General features: G+C 42.4%; 1 protein-coding gene across 1 annotated transcript in view; it reads left to right on the top strand.

Annotated features, from left to right (window-relative positions):
• PRKN (parkin RBR E3 ubiquitin protein ligase) overlaps positions 1-23,688 on the top strand; it is a 785,743-nt gene that overhangs the window by 748,545 nt on the left and 13,510 nt on the right. The gene's annotated exons all lie outside the window — the stretch shown is intronic.

Consider the following 23,688-nt stretch of genomic DNA (forward strand, 5'->3'; position numbering starts at 1 on the left):
GGATCCAAAGACGGCCTTTTCAAGAGGGGTCTCACCACCGCCGCCTTTAGGGGGGCAGAAAGAACCCCTCCCAGAAGGAGGCGGTAACTATCACCTGGATCCAGCTACGTGTCACCTCCCTGTTGTTCGCGAACAGCCAGGAGGGGCACGGGTCCAGTACACACGTGGAGGCACTCACTGCTCCGATGGCCTTGTCCACTTCCTCAGGAGTAATAGACTGAAAGTCAATCCAAAGATGCCGTTCAAGACCTTCCCCCGGTACCTCAGCTGGCTCTGCGCAATTGGAGTCCAGGTTTGCCCGAAGCCAAGCAACTTTATCCGCGAGAAATTGGACAAACTCCTCAGCTCTGCCCTGTAAAGGATTGCCCGCATCCCTCCCTTTCAGGAGGGCTATCCTGAACAAGGTGGCTGGGCGCGACTCAGCGGATGCAATCAGAGTGGCAATGTATGTATTTTTTGAAGTCCGAATTGCCAGAAGGTAGGCTCTGATGCAGGTTTTTAACAGTGCTCGGTCTGACTCGGACTTACTGGACCTCCAGCGGCGCTCCAGGCGTCTCTTTTGGCGCTTCATCTCCCGGAGTTCCTCAGTGAACCAAGGAGCCCTCCTGGATCCGCTGCCTCGGATAGGCCGTAAAGGCGCAATCCGGTTGAGAGCCTCTGCCGCCGCTGAGTTCCAAGCAGCGACCAAGGCCTCAGCCGGACTGTGGATGAGAGTATCAGGTATAATACCAAGCGCCGTCTGAAAGCCCAAAGGGTCCATAAGGCGCCTGGGGTGGAACCACCTAATCAGTTCCTCCTCCCTACAGTGGGAGATTGGCCTCCGAAAGTCAAGCCTCAGTAGGCAGTGGTCCGACCATGACAGGGGCAAGGTCTCAATACCCCTCAGACCAAGATCACAACTCCACTGCTCCGAGAGAAATATGAGGTCGAGCGTGTGTCCCGCTGAGTGAGTCGAACCCCGAATTACTTGGGTCAAGCCCATGGCTGTCATGGAAGCCATGAACTCCTGCGCTCCGTCAGAGTGCTCGCCGAGCGAAGGCAGGTTGAAATCCCCCAGCACCATAAGCCTGGGGAACTCAACCGCCAGCTCGGCTACTGACTCGAGGAGTGAGGGGAGGGCTGTTGCAATGCTGTTGGGAGGCAGGTATGTTAACAACAAGCCCACTTGACCCCCAAGGTCCAACTTCACCAGTAAGGACTCACACCCGACAAGCTCCGGAGCAGGGGTCCTACGAGGAACCAGAGACCCTCGAATAACAATGGCCACTCCCCCACCCCTTCTCTGGGGTTGCGGCTGATGAAGCACCTGAAAACCCACTGGGCACATCTAAGTGAGGGGGACTCCTCCTTCCGGGCCCAGCCAGGTTTCAGTAATACATGCCAGGTCTGCCCCCTCATCTAAAATTAAGTCCTAGACGAGGGGAGCCTTGTGAACCACAGACCTGGCATTTAGCAACAGCAGCCTGAGACCAGGGCCCTGACTACTCATGCCATCTGGCCTTGGAGTGGGACTAATAGGGCCGGAAGGGGGGATCTCTGTGACATAGCGAACCCTCCTTCCCCGGTAATGGCTCGCCCTAAAGTCCCCACCATATCTGCCCCTCCCAGTTAGGACCGTAATGCTCCGGCCCACTCCCGTGTCCATGGGTCCTCCACCCTCCCCCATAGCCACCGTGTTCCCCGGCTGGCCCTTCGAATCATACATTCTAAGGATGGGATTAAACCTAGGCCCCCCTAACACTTCTGCTAAGCACTCAGTGTAGGAAGTACCTGGTTATAGTCCCAGCCTTCTCAAACATACACACTCAAACAGTCAGGCAATCCCTACAAACGATTTAAAAAACACAAATACAACAATATAAAGATAAAAGTGGGTACATTAATTCAACCACAATCATAACCACAAGCACTCACCATACATTAAAATTCGCGGAGCACTGCGCTAGTGCGATATAGAAACAATGGTGTGAAGATGAAGGGAGAGCTGCTCCGCTCTTCTCCCTTCCTCAATGCCCCGGAACGACATCCACGGCCACAGGTCCAAAAAAGTCCGTCGATTAGAGGACAATTGTACATAAAGGAGGGCAAGGAATAGATGTCCGGTGTTAACACACAGCAACTTTCCAGTCTTACACCCTCTAAGGTCCAAAAGAAGATTAACAGACCACGTGCAGGGGAGTGGCTCTTCTCCCTCTCCTGAGGTTATACAAGGTCCAAAGCCTAAAGGCCCACAGCCTGGAACTGGCTTGAGCTGCTCAAGAAGGTAGAGGAGAGAGCGCCGGTTTTCACTGTGCCAAGTCCTCGCCCCTACAGCTGCCATCATATATCGCTCCTAGCCCTAACCTAACCCCAACCCTGCTCCTAACCCTAACCCTTAAGCCTAATCTAACACTAACCCACACCCACACCCTAACCCTCACCCAATCTTAGCCCAACACCAATCCTAATCTTAACTCTAATCCCTAAGGTTAGCCCAACCCTAATCCCAACCCTAACTCTACCTCCAACCCAGACCCCAACCCTAACCCTAACCTCTATCAACCCCTCCCACCGTCCGAGTGCACCAATAGATGGAACACTGCCCCTCTAACCTATACTTATCTACAACCTATCCAAACTATCTATATCTACCTATACCTATATCTACCTATACCTATATCTACCTATATGTACCAGGATAATGTTGCCCAGTAAGGATATAAATGTCCTTATTTCATGTAATTGTGAATGCTGGTGAAGCAAATAGTTTGGAGAGTGTGGTTGTCTGCATCAGATGCCAGGACAAGAAATAATCAGTGGAAAATTGGTAAAGAGGAATCTAACCTAAAAGTAAGGAGAAATTTTTTGACCGTGAGAACAATTGATCAATGAAATCATTTGACTCCTGGAATGGTGGTAATTCCATCAAAAATAGACTAAAGAACCATTTGACCAGGATTGTATAGTCTTCTGCCTTAGGCAGGGGGTTGGACTAGAAAATCCCTTAGGTTCCTTCCGGCCCTGTGATTCTGTTTTTCATGTTCATGTATCATAAAAGGTTGATAAATATGCATTGTAAGGTATACATTAGTTCTTTGTCTTAATGTTTCTTACATTTTAGAAAGCTTTAGATGTATATGTTGAAAATGATCGGACTCTTTAACTTCAAGGATATTCCAAACCAGCTGTTCTGATTTACAGAATTTGCTGTAATTATTACAGAAGCTTTAGGATTCAGATTGGTTACTGCCATGCGAAATAGTACATTTTACCCTGTCCTATTATAATATTCTGCTATATCAAATCATGCCATAGTTGTATTAAATGCTGGTTAGTTATGTAAATAGATATCCTACAAAGCAATAAATAGCAACTAGAGTGCTTATATAAACCAAGAAACAGCAACTACAGTGCTATATTTTCTCAAGTGGATTATGAAATGAAGTTGTAGGTTCTTTCATATTTTGTATCATTAAACAATACATTAAATCTTACAGCTATTTTAACTAGCAGTTAAGGGAGACTTTATTGGGTTTTGAACTGATGATTAAAAAGATATGAAAATACTTTAGAAATATTTTCTAAAAACTCTATAAATCTTTAATTCACTGTCTTTTAGCCTGCTCCAAAAATCCTAATGGTTTCAGTTATGCATATCTCTAGCTGAAATTAGTTTTTTACTTAATGTCATTTATAAGGACAATATAGTGCTCAATTACAAGTTCGTTGGTGGGCTGGGTAACAACATGTATATATTGAAAAACCTTCCCTCCCTTATTTAATAAAGTTGAAATTAAGCAGTAAAACAATGCAGTTGGAATTAGGTGATCATTATTTCCAAGCAGATTGTATATACTGTAGTCCTTCATGTTCAAAGAAGACATGTTGCAGTGCATTTCATCCGTGGGCAGGGTGGTTGCTTTGTGGTCTTCCAATCTGGAAGTGCAGAGTCCAACACAAATGGGGGCCCTGAAAGTTGTAGTAACTGTGGGTGTGATTCTGTGATCCTGCTCACAATTTTCTATCTGTTTTTATCAGGGCTTGACTTCAAAGCTGGTGGAGACTTCATAAGCACAGGTCTTGCCAGTGATTTCTATCACCAACTGACCAACTGACCTCCAGCCTCTAGTCCCCCTGGCTGGAGGTCATAGTGGCATAGGGTTTCTTACACAGAGCCTTTGTAGCACTTGTGTGATCTACCTCAAGGTCTCTTCCTAGACTCCAGTACACTCTGCAGCGATGATGGGTTCCTAATTGGTTTGCTACCGGTTCACTGAGAGGGCGTTTTGCATGCGCGCTGCTTGCTTTGCTTGCGTGTGCATCTGCCATGTGTTGCTGCACATGCACAGTTGACTGAAAACTGTTCTGTGCATGCACAGAAACATGCTGGCAATGACAGAACCACTTTGGGGATGTGGCAGGCCTGGGTCACTGCTGGTTCCAGCAACCTACGCCGCCATACCACTACCGGTTCAGCCAAACCGGTAGGAACCCACCACTGCTATACCGCAACTGGCAAGGTACAGATTTTTAGACTGATTTTGGCATTTTTAATCTATTTGTTGAGTTCTTCCCAAGGATTCAATTTAGACAGCACAGGAGCCCCACATCACATCGAGGTAGAGCCTCATTAGGGGATATATATTTGTATTAATCTCTATTAATATTAATGATTACTATTAATCTTTATGAATAAAATATTTTATTAATCATCACAACAATTCTTTGGTGTTGGTCTTCATACACATTGAGTTTTTCTCAAGAACCTAGGACAGAAGTGTCAAATTCGCAACGACACGTCATGTGTCATATCGCAAGTTTTTCCCCCTTCACTAAACTGGACATGGGGTGGCCAGCACATGATGCATTTGACCCATGGGCCATGAGTTTAACACCCTTGACCTAGGACTGTGTTGGTGAACCTATGGCACGTGTGCCGAAAGTGGCACGGAGAGCCACCTCTTCGGGCACGCAAGCCATTGCCGCTGTTGATCTTCTAGGTTCTGGCACACTGGTCAGCTGGTCTTCATGCACACAGGAGCACTGGAAACCGAAAGAGCAGCCGTCCGGTGCGCATGCATTTGTCAGGCAACTGCTCTTCCGATTTCTGGTGCACATATGCACACTGGCCACCTGGTCTTCCAGTTCCTGGCATGCATGCGCACACAAAGACGACCTGGCCCATGCGCATGTGCATGCCAAAAACCAGAAAATCATCTTCCTGGTGCGTGCATGTGCATGAGTGACTGCTCTTCTGGTTTCTGCTGTGCACATGTGCACTGGCTAGTTGGTCTTTGCCTGCGCATGCATGCCAGAAACCAGAAGACAAGGTGGCTTGTGCGCATGCATGCACTGGAAACCAGAAGAGCAGCCGTCCAGCATGCGCATGCACACTGGGCAGCTGCTCTTCTGGTTTCTGACAGACATGCGCGTGCACTCCTGTTTCGTCACTCGATGCCGAAAAGGTTCACCAACATTGACCTAGGATGTCAGAATGTATCAATGGAGTATATGTGCAGATCCGAGCAGAAGAGTCTTTTACAATTAACAGATGGAAATTTTGCCAAGGCACAGATTTTATAAGTACCAACGTGACTTTTTGATATGATACTCAGAATGCCAGTAACTACTTTTTTTGGCCATCTTCAGGCTATTTTCTGGTGCTGCAGCACCCACGAAGAACAGCTGGCCAAGGGAAACCAGCAGCTGGCGATGGCACGTGTGCCCCCAGAGAGGGCTTGGTGTGCCACCTCTTGCCAACGTGCCATAGGTTCGCCATCACAGACCTATAGACTCCTTCCCAAGTTTGATAGTATCAAAAGTATCATCACAAGATGTAAACTGTTTTACACAAAGCTGCCTTTTGCGGTGATGATTATAATCTTGTAAGCTGCCAATTCCACAGTGTGGTAATGACTGCTTCTTGCTGAGTAAACAAAAATGAAATGAGAAATATAAAGCAACCAGATTCCAAGGAGCCAACTCACCGATTGAATGAGCAAGAATTGCTCTCAGGCAGTTATTAGAAGTATTGGATACAAAATATTAAATAAGAGACCATGAGCAGGGAACAAGAAGAAATAAAAGTATTTCCACTGCTGGTGTCCAGCAGAAATAAGACTGAAGAGGAATGGAGTTTGCAACTGTGACACACAATATTTATGACTGATTTACCTAAGAGTTTATACTTGCCTAGCCTAAGTATCTCTACTGCTGGTGTCCTGCAAAAATAAGAGTGAAGAGCAATGGATTTTGCAACTATGACCTGCAATGTTTACGACTAATTTGTCTTCCTCCCTGAAAACAACTGGCATATTTGCACAAGAGCACGTTTGTTGCAATATATGAAGAAAAAGAAAAGAAAAGATAGGGACAGCAGGTGCCTTATGCTTAAGCTGTTGAGAAAAATTGAGGATTTATCCGTTTTTTAAATAAAGGGATGACCTACAACAATTTGACAGTGGAAGGAACTTTCCCTAAGAGGCAGTCAAACAGAAGAGGAAACCCATCAGCAGACCAGAATAACAATCAGAAGCAGGAGATACAGGAGATCCTCTTATATTGCTGCACTCACGAAGCTTTCGGAGCCTTGCAAATACAATAGGCTTTGGGTATTTGGGGAAGAAAAAAGGATGATTGATGTTTGTCCATCGTGTCCAAAGACGGCCTTGACATCTAAAAGGTTGTGGGCTGTCCACAATGTGTCCACAGGTGGCTGATAAGGCCTATACGGGCATGAAATGTTCTGCCATATGTCGGGCAGACATGTGTGGGCAGCATTGTTGCAGCATTTGCAGCTCTGGCTTTGTGGAGAGCTTGCTTCTCTTGTGCTGTGGTTGTTCTTCTGTCCTCAGATGTCTGGCAGCCTTGGTAGATCAGCATGCGCCACGTTGATCAATCTTGTGCCAGGGTTTCCCAGGAGATGGTGTCAATTTCCAGGAACTTGAAGGAGGCTTTCAATGTGTCTTTGTATCGCTTTGTCTCCCGTGCGATCATTTTCCTTGAGACAGCTCACCATAAAGGAGCTGTTTGGGGATGCGATGGTCTGGCATTCTTGCAACATGGCCTGCCCAACATGTCTGGACTTTCATCCGCAGAGTGTGAACTGATGGCAGGTCTGCTCCAGAGAGGACTTCTGTGTCTGGCACTTTGTCCTGCCACCGGATCCTCAGAATTCTTTGGAGGCAGGTCATGTGGAGGTGGCTCAAAAAAGGATACTGCATGACAGAAGAGAAAGCAGGGCATTCATAAAGGAGAGGATTCAACAGTGCCTTATAAGTTGATAAGTAAAAGAACCCTGGTAGTTGGTATCACACATCTCCAAGTAGCTGAAACAAGCATACACACCAGCCATGCACTGTTTTCCAGAAGTGTGGTTCAGGGATATTATAGAACAAGTTCCAAGACTTTTCAAATCTTGAAATTAGCCCTGCCTCCTGATACACATAAAGACAAGTCATAACAACCAGAAACAACTGCAAACATATCAACACACATTTTGAAAATATTGGAAATAAATTGAAGATTCTGGTAGTCTTTTCCATCATTCCAATCTGTGTATGACCATTAGAAAGGGAAATAAAAAAAATGTAAGTCACGTTAGCTCTGCAAATGGTGTAAAGAGAAGAGATTTTATTTTCAGGGATCATCACTTGATACATCTCCAAAGCTGCTGACATAAGGTGGGCTGCACCTTACAAAGACTAAAATATATTTAGCTAGAACATGGCAAGCTGAATCATGGGGGATAGGAAATGGAAACCTTAGAAATGTCAAATAAAGGCTTATCGCCTCTGGAAAATAGTTGCTGCTGAAATTAGACTTCAACCACACACATACAAACAAAAGACCATTTGTTCATAGTATATACATTTGTCCAAGACTTTTCATTGTCTATATAGTAATGCTCAGAGATTTGAAAATAAACAAGATGAATTTCAGTACTTAGTACAGAAAAGCAAATGTGAGTTTAATAGATACAGTGGAGGCCTGGCGGGATCAATCTGAATTCAAATAAACAACTAAAGATATCATTTGTTAAAAGAGAAAGAAGCAATAAAAAAGGAGGACATGTGTATTGTATGTTTAAAAAAACATTCTTATAAAAAAAAATTAAATGAAGAAACCAAGCACTACTGCAGAACAACAACTGGGTAAAAATGAGCAGATGAACACAAAAAAGTTCACATTATAAAAATAATAATAGTAGAGTTGGAGGGTACCTTGGAGGTCCAATCCCCTGCTCAAGAAGGAGACCCTGTACCATTTCAGATAAATGGTATCCAGTCTCTTTTTGAAAGCTTCCAGTGATGCAACGCCCAGAATTTCTGAAGACAAGCTATTCCATTGGTTGATTGTTCTCACATTAGGAAATATTGTTGGTGTCTACTGTTGCCCGCCTAATCCCGGAGAAGATGTGGATGTTACCTAGCAAAGGCTAATTGTGAATATTTCAAAGAGCCATATTATAGTGGTGACAGATTTTAATTACCCTGACATCTATTAGGACACAAACTATCTAGGATGGTCAGTCCAGAAAACGTCTGACTTATGTGCTGAAAACTCTTACCTTCTGGGGGTGAAGGAAGGCATCACAAGGAAAGACTTATTTGAAGAAGTAGAAGTTCTGTGGCAGAAACATTGTGGACAGTGACTATGTAATGCTGGAGTTCTTGATTTTACAAGAAATTGAAACATTATACAAAATACATAGTTTGGATTTTAAAAAAAATCCAAATATCTTGGAATAATTATTGATTACAAAATGAATATGGACATATACTGTTTTAGGACATATTCAAAAAAGGGTAGTGAGTTTGATCAGGAGCCTAGAAACCGAATCCTATGAAGATAAGTGAAAAGAGTTTGGAAGTTTTGAAAAATGGCAACTGATGGGCAAAAGACATTCCTTAAATACTTGAAAGGATGTGACATAGAAGAAAGACTTTCCCGAGTGCAGGAGACAAAATATTGGATATAAGGTACAAAAAGGGAGATGTTGATTAAACATTAAAACGCATATTCACATAGCATAATAATATAAGAGCAAGTTGAAAGTGGAACCAATGAACTAAAAAAGGATGGACCATTTGCCTGAATTGATTTAATTTGGATTCTTATTTGGGACTTGGTGGCCAAAACAACCTTTCAAATGCTGTATTTCTATGGTTCTTTTATTTCTACATCATTTTGCTTCATAGTTGTCTAAAAGGGACAACCATGTTTACCTCTGATGATATGAAGGTTACAGGAAATGGCCAAATAAAGAGGTTACAGTACTTGACAAACCCTGAAAAAAGATATGAGTTCAGGAAAGGTGGGGTCTTGCCCACTTGAATCTAGCAATAGCAATAGCAATAGCAATAGCAGTTAGATTTATATACCGCTTCATAGGGCTTTCAGCCCTCTCTAAGCGGTTTACAGAGTCAGCATATCGCCCCCAACAATCTGGGTCCTCATTTCACCCACCTTGGAAGGATGGAAGGCTGAGTCAACCTTGAGCCGGTGAGATTAGAACCGCTGAACTGCAGATAACAGTCAGCTGAAGTGGCCTGCAGTACTGCACCCTAACTACTGCGCCACCTCAGCTTTATGGCTTGCAATCATGAATGAATAATAAACTATTATGTCAAAGAGAAAGATAGCACAGAGCTGGGTGATTATTAAACCTTTTTAGAAATCCAAAATAAAGCTGGGAAAGCAGAAAGGTATTAAATGCACTTTGATAGATTTCTAGGGATTTGCTTTTTGGCAAAACAGCCCCCCCCCCCTTTCCAGAACCCCAATTTCAGACAGGCAAATCATAAATTGAATCAATGATCTAAACAGCCATTCATTATTTTGTTAGAGACCATTAGATGAATTAAAAGAAAAGACGCTGCAATTTACTCGCTAAGATTTACATTCCGAGAATAATTACTAGGAAACAACTGAATATCTTCTGAATTATAATTCATCGAATTATTTCTTCATCATGTTCTCTATAGAAAGAATAAGCTTAGTTATTTAAAACTGTTATTTAAAAATAATAATAGCAACACCTGCAACAGCAACAACGGAATGACTCATGTCAACAAGAAACCTGAGACAGAAGTAGGAGTGAAAACCTTGTGGAAAGAATGTCAAGGTGTGATTAAGATAGCATGTGGTGATTTTAGGATCAAAGGATTTTTTCCTTTCATTTTTTTGGTGCATAGGAGGAGAACATTCAATGGCAACAGAATGGCAATGAAGGATATAAGACCGAGTGGCTGGCTTTCCCTCCTACTAATTGGCCAAGTGTTCCATCTCTCAGGCTGGGGGGTCAAACAGTATGCCCCTCAGACAGGGTTTGCAATTTGGGAGTTCTCCTGGACCCACAGCTGACTCTTGAACACCACTTGTCGGCTGTGACCAGGGGAGCATTTGCCCAGGTTCGCCTGGTGCACCAGTTGCATCCCTACCTGAACCGGGAGGCCCTCACAACAGTCACTCGTGCCCTTGTGACCTCTAGGCTGGACTACTGTAACGTGCTCTACATGGGGCAGCCCTTGAAGAGTATTCGGAGACTTCAGCTTGTCCAGAATGCAGCCGCGCGAGCGATCGTGGGTGTACCTCGGTTCACCCACGTAACACCTATCCTCCGCAAGCTGCACTGGCAGCCTATTGGTCTCCGGATACGCTTCAAGGCGCAAGTCGTTACTTATAAAGCCCTTCATGGTATTGGACCTGGGTACTTGAGAGACCGCCTGCTGCCAATTACCTCCACTAGACCGATTAGATCCCACAGATTAGGCCTCCTCCGAATCCCATCCACCGGCCAGTGTCGACTGGCGACTACCTGGAGGAGAGCCTTCTCTGTGGCTGCTCTGACCCTCTGGAACGAACTCCCCGTGGAGATTCGAACCCTCACCACCCTCCAGGCCTTCCGCAAAGCCCTCAAAACCTGGTTGTTCCAACAGGGCTGGGGCTAAAGAGCTGTTGCCCCCGTCTCGAATGGTATGACTGTTGTGAGTTTTAAATTATATATTGTTATGTTGTTGTTTTTAAATCTTTTGTCTGTATCCCCCTCCCTGGTTCGAGTTGTGAGCCGCCCTGAGTCCCCTTCGGGGGAAAAGGGCGGCATAGAAATTTAATAAACTGAACTGAACTGGATATTGGTATGATGTCAGCCCTTAGACTACTGGTTCTCCTCCACACAGACATTTATATTTATATTTACTGTATTGCCATTGTATGTATAGTATACCCATACATCAAAATTCACATAACACCCATACATGGAACTGTATTTTAATTTAATATTAAATAAATGCATAGGGAGCAAAGAGGACATCCAGATAAATATTAATACTGGATTTACTAAATTCAGTTCAATTTCATTTTTGTCCTGCTTCTGCCTGCATCTTTCCCTGGGATACTTCCTCATGGATGAGATAAGGGAGGAGGCATGGCCCCAGCAACACAGCAATTAAAAGTCAAGTACAGTCCTTGCCGCCTCTAAAGCTTGGGTGATACTGATTTGGTCATGTTGTCTTTTGTGTCTCTGGTGCTGCTTTATATCACTACTGCCTGTCTGACTGTCACAATCTTAAAAATGCAACTTTCCCTCTGGCAGGTCAATACTTGGATGATAGCTGAAGCTAATATAGAAATGTAGCTGCTTGCCAGAGACAGAACTCCAAAACGTCCTATGTTTTGGATGATCTCAGGTAAATAAAAGCTGTCATCAAGGAAAGAGATTTTTCACAACATCTCAATTTGCTAAGATTAATTATGGCAAACGTTATTCTCTGGATACCTCTCAGCTGACACTCCTCAGCCTGCTTCAAAAGTCATGGTGTCCTTGAACTAGCCAGCAAACTTTTCTTATGTTCCGGTATGTATCAGTACCATTTTTCTTTATGAAATGGGGTTGTCAGAACCCCTTTCAGTGTATTAGCTTTCAGTTACCCTGGAGTGAGTCCTGACTTTTGTTCAGCTCAGCTGAGCTTTTGTATAACTGTTGATTTATGGATCACTACTGCCATCTTATGGTCGATACACTTCAACAATGCCATTTTTCCACTGAGTAGCTATTTGCCATGTGCCCAGTGCTTTGCCTATAGAAATTTAAGTTTCTTTAAAATAAAATATAAATAAAATAAAATTGAGGTATCTAATAGCAATACCTGGAATCTAAGTTCAAATATCCCAGATAAGCAAAACTGTATTATTGTGGGTAAATACTGCACAGAGAGCCTTTTGCATCCTCAGAGTTTGGCAATATAAGCTTTATGCCATTTTGGCACAAATATATTTTGCAGGATCCAATCTGTTTGGATGTTGCAACATTATCCTGGGACATGTATATTTGCCTTCATCCATGACAATATATTTTATTAACCAGAGATTCATGCTATTTTAAGTTATAGCATATGTCATATTTACAGATTACTGTAGTTAATCTCTTCTAACCACAGGGCTGGCGGCTCCCGTGTGTGTGTGTGTGTGTGTGTGTGTGTGTGTGTGTGTGTGTGTGTGTGTGTGTGTGTATATATATATATACATATATATATACATATATATATATATATATATATATATATATATATATATATATATACATACATACATACATACATACATACATACATACATACATACATATATATATATATATATATATATATATATACACATATATATATATATATATATATATATATATATATATATATATATATATATATATATATATATATATATATATATTTGTGTGTATGTATACACACACGCGCGCGCGCACACACACAGAGTAACGAAATACTTTTCCATTAAATGTAGTTGACTCTAAAACAGTGGTTCCCAGTGTGGGACCCAGGCCCCACAGGGGGGCAATTTGATTTTTAATGTGGGCAATTTGAATCTTGTTTAAACCAAGTTAATGGTCTTTTAAGCTTCCTCCACATGAGTAGAGTTCACTTTTTGAATAAATTAAGAATTATATGTCACCGGGGGGGGGGGGAGGCATCAGGATTTTAGAGATGCTTAGGTAGGGCATGGCCAAAAAAAGATTGGGAACCACTGCTCTAGAATATGGAAGTTTAAGAGGTTCAGTGTGAAACAAAATGTAGAACAATCACAGTTACTAAATCATAAGATGCTTATAGTGCCAGCTACTTTTTCTTGTAAGTAGCTGTATTAGTAAAACTTAGAGAATATTAAACTCATGCTTTACAAGGATCACACACAGAAGCTGATAAATGGTTCCTGTAATAATGTCAGCAGCATATATAAAAGGCTAGGTTGAGGGGGTCACGTGAAATCACTGTTAGCCTCGGTTCCCCATCTGCAACTGACCTTGTAGAACTCAGGTGAGTATACAACTTAGTCAATGAAGCAGCAGAATGGACCAGTCACCTCCTGTACTAAGTGCTTAGTGGGTGGGGTGATGTGGGAGTGCAGCAAGAAAATGAAATTTCTATACCCATTTTCCAGTCATTAATGCAAAGAATACTAGTCCTATGTCAATGTAGTATATTTGTTGATCTTTTGTCCACATATGTCCTGGATGCATAGTCTCATGTCCTTTTGATATTGAGTTTCATAATGCATTTGTAAAAGGAAAACGTCTGCATTGGTTTGAACCGTTTCATTACTCTCCAGAGAGTATACTCTGTGCATGTACTTGTGCCCTGTTGAGTTTCCAGAGTGTCTTTACTCTTTACTCTGTGTTACTTTGGAATTGCTAGTGATTGAGTTTTTCTTTTCCCTGTGTTACCCTTCTTTTCTATTGTTTACATTTTGTTTATCCAGCTCTGGATACGTGTAAATTTCTTATTTTGAGTTGGGCATTTTTCAGACTGCAATTGCTTTGCTTGTTATAGAATCTGGTGCAGTCTTGGAAAGTGTTGCATTAACATATTATATTTTTAAAAGTTATATTTATTAGTGGGAAAATTCTAAAGAGCCCAGTTGTAGCACAAATAGAATTAAAACCACAGCAAAGAGTGAAAATTGTCTTTGTGTGCTACTGTTTTTCCAGAAGGCGGATGCTATACTTGCTGTTGTTAAATCATTCTGTTAAGTGTGTGCTAATTGAAATAACATTGATGAGAAAGATTAGTCAACTTGGTCCTGTGTTACTGTGTTGGCTGAATGCCTCTGTGATTTTATTAAACCAACAACACAAAATATATCTGCTGAAAGCCAGGGACTGATTCAATTGCTGATTTAGCTAAATCCTTAGGGGATTTGCAAATATTTTTCCACTAATATAAACAAATAAATCCAGTTGATGATTTTTGTTTTTCTGCAAGTTGTCTATTTGGTAGCAGTCAGCAAATACAAGTCCTTCACCTACACCAATGATTATGTGGTAGTGTAGAAAATTAGCACCCACCCCTCCTAGAAAAATGAAATATTTTAGGAAATATTAAAAAGGAAGAATATTATATTTCCCCTTAGAGAGAAATAGAAATCTTAAGGGAGACAGAAACTCAAAGTCACAGTTCCCTGCCTCCAAGCAGATTCTAAGATGAGGCCAGCTTTTAGAAATGTAGATTTGGTAATCCATTCAAGACAGGATATTTTGAACAAAGGCAGAATTAGGTAGAATGGTAGGGTCAGTCCTCACTCAAGATCCAAACCAGGAAAGCTATTAAGACACAATAGGAATGGTCCAACATCCTTTCAGGACACAAGCCTCCTCATTACATCATTTCAGAGAGTCCAGGTGTCAATCAAATTTAACTCAGACAACCTAAAAAGTTAGCTATAACCCCTACAGCAACCAATATAATATATGTTCTTGCCAAAGGAACAGGATGCTCAAGTTCAAAGCCCAAGAAAGGGTATAAATACCTCTCATTCTCCACTCCATGTGGTCAGCTGCCCAGGACCTCAAGCCCATGTGATCTTGTTCACCAATAAACTGTCTTTCCAATCAGCATCCATGTTTTCAGTGTCTTTCTCCCCACTTGGAACTGAACCAGATGGATATTTCTTCCAACAGTAGAAAACAAAACAGCAAAGACATTGCATTGCCCTTATTCTATGGCTGATGCCTCGACTGAAACAAAATATAGCCTTGGAACATAAAAGCCCATTATTTGCACTGGACAAATAAAGAAACTATGGGAAAGAAACAGTAAAAGCAGACTTGTAATGGCAGCAGGTAAAACTGGACGGAGGGCAAAAGTATCAAGAGGCTGGAAGAAAATATTCTCAGAAGTTGTTAAACATTAATGGCTGTGAATCCTGCTTCAGGGTTCTTAATTTAAATCAATTTGTCAGAATTGTGCTCTGTTAGGCTTGCTGGGGTGGGCATCTTTTTTCATTTTTGTGTTAGACTGTATTTCTAATAAATTTTTCTACTTGAATTAACCAAACAATAAAGTTGGACAATTTTGTTCTACGCTCAAAGCAAAATTAATTTACTATTCCCTACCCTGTTTGATACATAAACTTTTTATAAAAGTGACTTCTTAGAGGGTAGTATGTGGACTTTGGGGTTCCTTGTGCTCTCTAAGCTTGGTTGTTTCTTTGCAGATGTTTTAATTGCCACACTAGGTAACGTCATCAGTGTTAGGAGTGTGGGATTTGCTCCCTGTTTGCCCTGGCAATGATGGTGAGAGTGTGGTTTTCTCCTCAGTAGTTCCAAATTATCTCATTGATTGGGGTTCAGGAACTGGTGACACTGCACGTGCTCGGCAACATGGCTCCATGTGCCACTTTGTGCACACGTGCCATTGGTTCACCATCATGGCTCTAGCTTAATCCCAAAGATTTTCTTGCTTCCTGCCCCCTGCAACTGGGATTTAGAAGTGGTTTCCTCTGCAGAAAAAATGTTCCCATTCAGCTATCATGTATAAAAAAAGGACCACAGGAGGGGAGAGATCCATGGCACTGTTTGTTAAATGATATAAGTAATGCAAATGGTAATTTAACCCCAAAGGACCAAGGGAGTTTCATGGAGCTGAGACTTCTAATGAAAAAAAAAAAGATGTACTGCTAACCTACCTATCTTCCCTTAATCTGACACTTGTTTCTTTTATAATTCATGCTGTGCTGTAACACAGAAATGTTTAATGCCTTTCTGCCAAGGAAAGCCTATTTATTCTGACAAACCTATCAACCCTCCAGGTTGTTCTTCCACCATGGAACTGATTTTACATCTCCTCCATTATCTAATAAGACATGAAAACAGCTTTCTATCTTGCCCTGAGATCAGCCTTATTTCCATTGAAAGCAGTGCCGTGAGATCATCATCCACAGAGTTTCGGTATTTCGAAGAATAACTCCCAAATCAGACTAGCATAAATACATACACATGGACCTAATACAGAAGCTTGCAAATTTACTGCAAACCTGTCTTCCATTGAGGACCTGTGCACTTCACGAGTCAAAAAGAGGGCCGTAAAAATATTTAAAGACCCCTCGCATCCTGGACATAAATTGTTTCAACTCCTACCCTCAAAATGATGCTATAGAGCATTGCATACCAGAACCTCTAGACACAAGAACAGTTTTTCCCAAATGCCATCACTCTGCTAAACAAATAATTCCCTCACCACTGTCAAACAATGCATTATTATTACTATTAGTCTTTTTATTGTTCCTATCATCCATATCCTCCCACTTATGACTCCAGGACTGTAGCTTTGTTGCTTGTATCCTTACAATTTATATTGATATTGATTGTTTCCTGATTGCTTATTTGTACCCTATGACTATCATTAAGTGCTGTACCTTGATGAATGTATCTTGTCTTTTTATGTACACTGAGAGCATATGCACCAAAGACAAATTCCTTGTGTGTCCAATCACTCTTGGCCAATAAAGAATTCTATTCTATTCTATTCTATTCTATTTGTTCCTACCCTATTGTGATGCTCTCCAAACAGCAGGCTTTTTCTCTAACTATGGGTCTTTACCAGAGACTTCAAGCTTTTACTTTTGCAACCTAACAAACCTGCTAAAAACAAAGAGTGTTGGTGAAGGACTTAATGGCCCATAGCCAGCAGCGAGGAGATGCATTTACAAGAAAGACTTGTAAATTAGACACTTCAGTGAAGGTTGGAAATACAAACAGGCAATGTTAAGCATTCCGGAGCTCCCTTAAACTTGATGATATCTCAGACTGCAGTTTAGTTTTAAAAAAATGTGTTGGCTGTTACATAAAAAGGCAGCATGTGAACAATTAACAGAAAAGAAGCTTAGCTGTCAAAGACATGACCTATAGTAGGAATATATGCATGCTTTTTTCTGATGTCAAGTATGTTCATAGTAGTTGCTTAGGACAGGGGTCCCCAGCCCCTGATCCCTAGACTTGCAGTGGTCCGCAACATGCCACACAAAAAAGTAAAGCCCTTTCTGTGGAATGCAGGCAGCACACAAGTGATGGGTTCCTACCAGTTCGGACCGGTTCAGCTGAACCAATAGTGGTTTGGCAGCCTGGGTTGCTGGAACCGGCAGTGACCCAGCCCTGCCATGTCCCTGAACCAGTTCTCTGGGTGGGGCTATAGGCACCGCCATCTTGTTTTTAGCTTCTGTGCATGCACAGAACAATTTTTATTGCACTGCACAGGCGTGCTCAGCTCGCACACGAGCAAACTGGAAATAGTGGTTGCCAGAACCCGTTCCTGCAGCACACAAAACTACACACATACCCCGGTCCATGGAAAAACCTCTCTCTATGGAACCAGTCCCTGGTGCCCAAATGTTTTTTTTTGGGGGGGGGAGGACTGGGTTAGTTAGAATAATTATCATCTAGGAGGAATATTGTGTATTTGGTGATAGGTGCTTGATTTTCAGCCTTTTGCAACCAGAAATTGAAATGAATGGTACTCAAAGTTCAAATTATAACAAGAGACCAGAAGCTTTTATAACTCACCAACATTCTTACAATCATAATCTTTGCACCAATCTATTTTGAATTAAACAATGTTATATACATACTAAATCTGAGCGAGATAGGCACCATACACATCTATTAAATAAATAAATAAAACACAAGGAATTAAAAGCAGCAGATAAGAAAATAAATTGTAGCTAAATTTCATTTAGGCCAATATCATTCACTGTACCTCTGCATACATTTTTTTTTTAAATCCTCCTGGCAATTCATCCATCCAATCCATTTATCATGTCATTCATTGGCATTTGTTACAGAAACATCTACCTCTCTCTTGTTATGTTTTGTTAACTCCAACTAACCATAACTTCTTCAGTATTTCATTTCCTCTTTCATTTCCACTTTTCTCTTTATGCATAGGTAGACCTCAACTTAACGACCACAATTGAGCCAAAAATTTCTGTTGCTAAGTGAAATATGTATTAAATGAGTTTTGCTCGTTTTGTGACTTTTCTTGCCACAGTTGTTAAGTGAATCACTGCAGTTGGTAAATAGCAACATGGTTGTAAAGTGAAATTGGTTTCCCATTAACTTTGCTTAGCAGAAGGTCACAAAAAGATGATCACATGACCCCTGGACACTGCAACTGTCATAAGTACAAATCAGTTGCCAAGCACCTGAATTTTGATCATGTGACTATGGGGATGCTGCAATAATCATATGAAAACAGTCAAAAATGATTTTTTTCAGTGACGTTGTTGCTTTGAATGGACACTAAATGAATTGTTGTAAGTCTAGGATTACCTCTATTTATTTTGCAGTTTGACATTCATTCTTTCTATACAGGTAGTCCTTGACTTATAACCAATCTTTTAATGTAAAATTAAAAGATTGACATTGTAATGTCAAAATTACAATGACACGGAAAAAAGTGACTTAAGACCTATCCTCTTAAGACTGTTGCAGCATTCCTACAGTCATGTGATCAAAATTTGAGTGCTTGACAACCAACATCTCATTATGAGGGTTGCAGTATCCCAAGGTCATATAATCACCATGCAACCTTCTCAGCCAATTTCCAATAAGTAAAATCAATGGGGGAAGCCAGATTCACTTAAGAACCATGTAGTTTGTTTAACAGCTGCCCTATTCATTCAACAACCATGCCTTGCCTAACAATTGAAATTTTGGTCCTAAGTGTGGTCTTAAGTTGAGGACTACCTATATGACCTAAGGACTTCTAAGGATTCTTTTCATAGTGGTCTCTTGGCTTGGTAAGTGACTTATTTTATTTCAATCAATCAATTTATATGTCTTCCCATCTCATATACTTACATGACTCTGAACAGAGAATGACAAAGTAATATTGGTGATACTTAAAATACACTCCGTAGAATGAGATCTGCTAATGGAACTATGTTCTCTTATATCAATCACCCCATATCTGGAAAATTGCATTATCACTGCAAGTTCAGTTGTGCAGTCCAGGAGTTGTGTAGAGGAGATTCAACATGGTAGAAAATAAAGGAAGTGCAATGACTTGAGCAGATATAAGTAGCATTATATAATTTTGGAAATGGAGCCACGTGATTTGTGGTAAATTATATTGTCTTTAGATCTGCTTACCATAACTGAATGTCTTGCCTCAGAAGTTGAACCACAGCTACCATATTTGCAGAATAGAAAACCTGCGTAAACCTTAAATTTATTTACTACTGTTTCTCATTCAGTATATTTTCTTAATACTTGATTTTTAATTTGTTCACATTTTGCATAGGGAAGTAACCTAATGACCTTCTAGATAGAATAAATGTCAGTTTGCTTTGGATTATGCAATGGCAAAAAAGAACATAATAAGCAAAGAAACAGGACACTGTGTACATATTAAAACCAATAGAAGAGAATATACGAAATCTTTTCTTATGGATTAATTTGTCCAGTTAGAGAAAGAAGAAAAAAAGGCATGTTGTAAAATAAAAAGAAGGCTCAATGAAAACTAACTTCATTGGCCATCCTATGAGATTTGGTGAGTTAGGAGAAGTACGAAAGCAAAGGTGTGTAATAAGGTTGTGGGACGAAAGTCTGAGTTTATTATTAGAAATCAAGGGGCAAAAGGACAATGCTTCTCTCCTTAATTCCTCCATTTTCAAAAATAAAATCTATAAAAGAAAACCTCAACTTCTCCAGAGGAGGATTGTGACCCATTAAAAAGAGTGTTGGTGGATGTGCCCTGGCTTAACTGCTATGAATTTAAATAGGAAATATGGTTTCATTTCTTCAACATGTCATATCTACAGAGAGGGCTCTACTTATGAACAAGTTATATTCCAAAAGGATTTTGTTCGCAATTCTGATAAGCAAAAAAAAACCTCATGCACAGTACAGTCCTTATCTTACGGTCTGTGAGCGGCTCTGAGGACAGTATACAAGTGGAAGTCATGAGAAAATGGGAAAGGGTTAGCAATAGCATTTAGCATTTGGCTTTATATACTGCCCCATAGTGCTTTACAGCATCCTCTGGGCGGTTTACAATGTAGAAGCTTTATTTGCAACATAGGACAACAATGTGGGTCCTCATTTTACTGACCTCGGAAGGATGGAAGGATGAGTCAACTTTGAGCCCCATCGAACTCCAGGCTGTGGGCAGAGTTAGCCTGCAATACCTCACATTAACCACTGCACTACCAGTACTCCTTATATAAGTGGAATGCCACCCAAAAAAAAAATTTACTACCGGTTCTGTGGGCATGACTTGGGCATGGCAGGGGAAGGATCATGTAACATCTGCATTTCCACCTGACTCCAGGGGAAGGAAACTGTAAAATTTCCATTGCCTGCCCACTCCAGGGGAAGACTACTGCAAAATCCCCATTCCTTCCCAATCAGCTGGGACTCAGGAGGCAGAGAATAGATGGGGACAGGACCAGTCAGAGGTGGTATGTACCGGTTCTCCGAACTACTCAAAATTTCCGCTACCGGTTTTCCAGAACTGGTCAGAACCTGCTGAATACCACCTCTGGAATGCCAGAAACTCACCCTTTCCTGTTTTCTCCTGACTTCCAGGATCTTCTGGATTGGAGTTGTGGACAGGTTTGTTCATCTCAGTGAACAAACAAAGTTTGCAACTCAAAAGTTCTTAACAAGACTAACCTCTGTACTAGAAAATTTACCGCTCAAATCTTTCAAAAGGGCACAACATTGCAAAATGCATTGCACTCAGGTAGTTGGGCCTCAACTTTTCAGCCACTCCAGGCAAAGGATAGTCAGCAGGTTGTCCTTTTTCACTGTGCACAAGCATCGTCTTTTTTGCAGCACTGCAATGAATTGTGATTTCATACGGTACTTAAAATGACAACAGGAGCATGACAGAGTGCAAAACGGAACTGCAAAGATGTGACATGAGGCAGATAAACATTTTAGTGTCAAGTTGGGCTGATATGTCTATTCATTATATGCAAGAGCCAACACTGTATCAAAACATCAGACGTATTTCATCAGCTCGGCTTGTCACTGTAGCAAAGAGTTGAAAAAAAATCTTTCAGTATTCTCGTGGTGGGACAAGATGGTGTACTTGAGAATGGCCAGAAGAATACTTTAATTGATATTTCTCTTTATTTGTTTTTTTATTTTCTCTGGACAACAAGGATAATTATAATTGGGAAATGACAGTGCAGGGATCATAGTTCCATGTCAAGGCGGATTTCTGTCTTACAAAGAAGTAGGCAGTACATATGAGGGTAATTTTTAGATAGTTCTGTTTATTTAGAGCTATCATCTGCAATTTTACTAAGTGGTTTTAAAATGAAAGTTGCCGACTGATAGAGGAAAAAATAAACTGGCTCTCCATCTTTGACAACACATTGCTGCTGTTGGCAGACATTAGAAAATGGGGCAGGTGAATGAATGATGAATAATAACTAATGAATAATCCTAGTTGAATTGTAGGAGATAACCAGGCTGAGTTTGAAGGAGGGTTAAGGTCATCATCACTCATGAGTCCCTTTGCATCCACAAAAGATCTAAGCCCCACCCATCTTGAATTCCTTTTACTCTTACCTGCCACCAGTTTGGTTTGGCCACTAGTAGTTCAGATTCTTGTAGTTCAGTGCTTTCATTTAATCACCTTTAAATTCCTTCATGGCATGGGTCCAGGTTATGTGACGGACCGTGTCACCCTACTGGGATTGTACCCATGCTACTCATGCCGGCAGAGGAGGCATGCTCTGGTCCCATTAGCCCAATTATTCCTGCTGGCAGGGTCCAGGAGGAGAGCCTTCTCTGCTGTTCCTCCTGTCCTCTGCAACGTTCTGCCACCAATGTGAGGTTGGCCCCAATCCTCCTATCTTTTTGTAAGGGCCTGAAGATGTGACTATGACTGTTGGCTTGGGGTCCCAGTGGGGGGAACAACACAATGAAGATGATTGATTGAGCAATAAGTGATCCCATCTCCCACAATTCCATCCCTACCGACTCCACATGTCCTTAGGTTTTAATGTCGGATTTTACTTTTTATGTTTTAATTGTTTATGTAATATAAGCCAGTGGTCCCCAACCTTTTTATCGCCGCGGACCAGTCAGCCTTTGATAATTTTACCATGGCCCGCTGAGCGCGCGCAGGGGTGGGGAGGCGTTGTTTTAAATCCACCTTCCCAATTCAACACCTGAATCATATCCCACCTTCCATTTTGTATGTAGATTTTAAGGAATAAACAGCTGAATTAATCAAGGTCAAAGATAAAAAGAGCAAGGGCAAAATTAAATAAGCCAGAGGATAGCAATGTAAAAAGAATACAGTATTAAGGAGAGAAAGGAGAAGAAAAAACCTCGCTTCTGCTGAGGTCAGGGAAATGTTTGATACTGATCTGGCTGGGTAAGAGTCCAAGAGTCCATATCGCCAATAACTACGCGTGGGGGGAAAGGAAATGTGTTTTGTGAGGAAGAGAAAGAGCGCGCTTCACCGATGCCCGTTGGCGAAATTTTGGAAGAGAGGCAAGAGACTTCAGGCACCGAGCCCCCACCCCTGGCTGCGGCAACTGGAGTGGGCGTGAGGCAGGGAAGGGGTGGGCAAGACCGCCGCTTTTCCACCGTGCGCTGCAATAGCGGCAGCGGCGGCCTGAATCTGGCGACTGCCCCTCACCACCTCAGGCGGCGATCATACCCTCCCCTTTCCTGCACTACCGTTAGACTCCTCTCAGCCCCCCACCCACGCCCGCGGAGGGCGCACGTGGGCCAAAATCGTGCACCCCCCATCTCCCCTCAAAAGACCCCCCCCCCGCCCTCGGCTACCCGATGTTCTCTCTCTCTCTCTCTCTCTACCTCTCCCGCCGTTCCTTCTCACAAGCCAAGGCCGGGCGGGGAAGCGCCGTCTCCGTCCCAGGCGCGCCGCCCCTCCCTGGGCAACTCGGAGACGACTGAGCCGAGGAGGACAGCGAGAAAAAGAAGAGAGCGGCCAGCAACGACCGCCGGGGAAGCCGCCAGGGCCTCCAAGGGCTCCGCTTCCAGCGCATGGTCCGCCCCCTCCTCGCCTCGCTTCCAGGCGAGCCGACTGAGGCGAGAAAGGAGAAAGAGGCGGAGGCGTTCACTGAGGGGACGGCTGACTCGGGGAGGGGGCAGAGGTGGTGTAGTAGTGGGGGATTCTTCCTCCTCGCCTCACTTGCTCCTGTGCTTCCGCGCAGCTCCCCCCCTCCGGCGACGGCGCTGCATGAGTGAAGAGTCAGCCGTTGCATGGCCCCCGGCCGCTGCGCGGCCCGGTGCCAGGTACTCCACGGCCCGGCACCGGTCCACGGACCGGGGGTTGGGGACCACTGATATAAGCCACCCAGAGATACCCTTTGGCAGGGAGGGCTAACCTTTTCCGGACCAAGTTCCCAAAGCGCATACGCACCCAAACTCCC

This window comes from Thamnophis sirtalis, unplaced genomic scaffold, assembly GCF_051295495.1.
Source record: "Thamnophis sirtalis isolate CommonGarterSnake01/CBP01778 unplaced genomic scaffold, rThaSir2_p1.2 scaffold_6, whole genome shotgun sequence".
Taxonomy (NCBI): domain Eukaryota; kingdom Metazoa; phylum Chordata; class Lepidosauria; order Squamata; family Natricidae; genus Thamnophis; species Thamnophis sirtalis.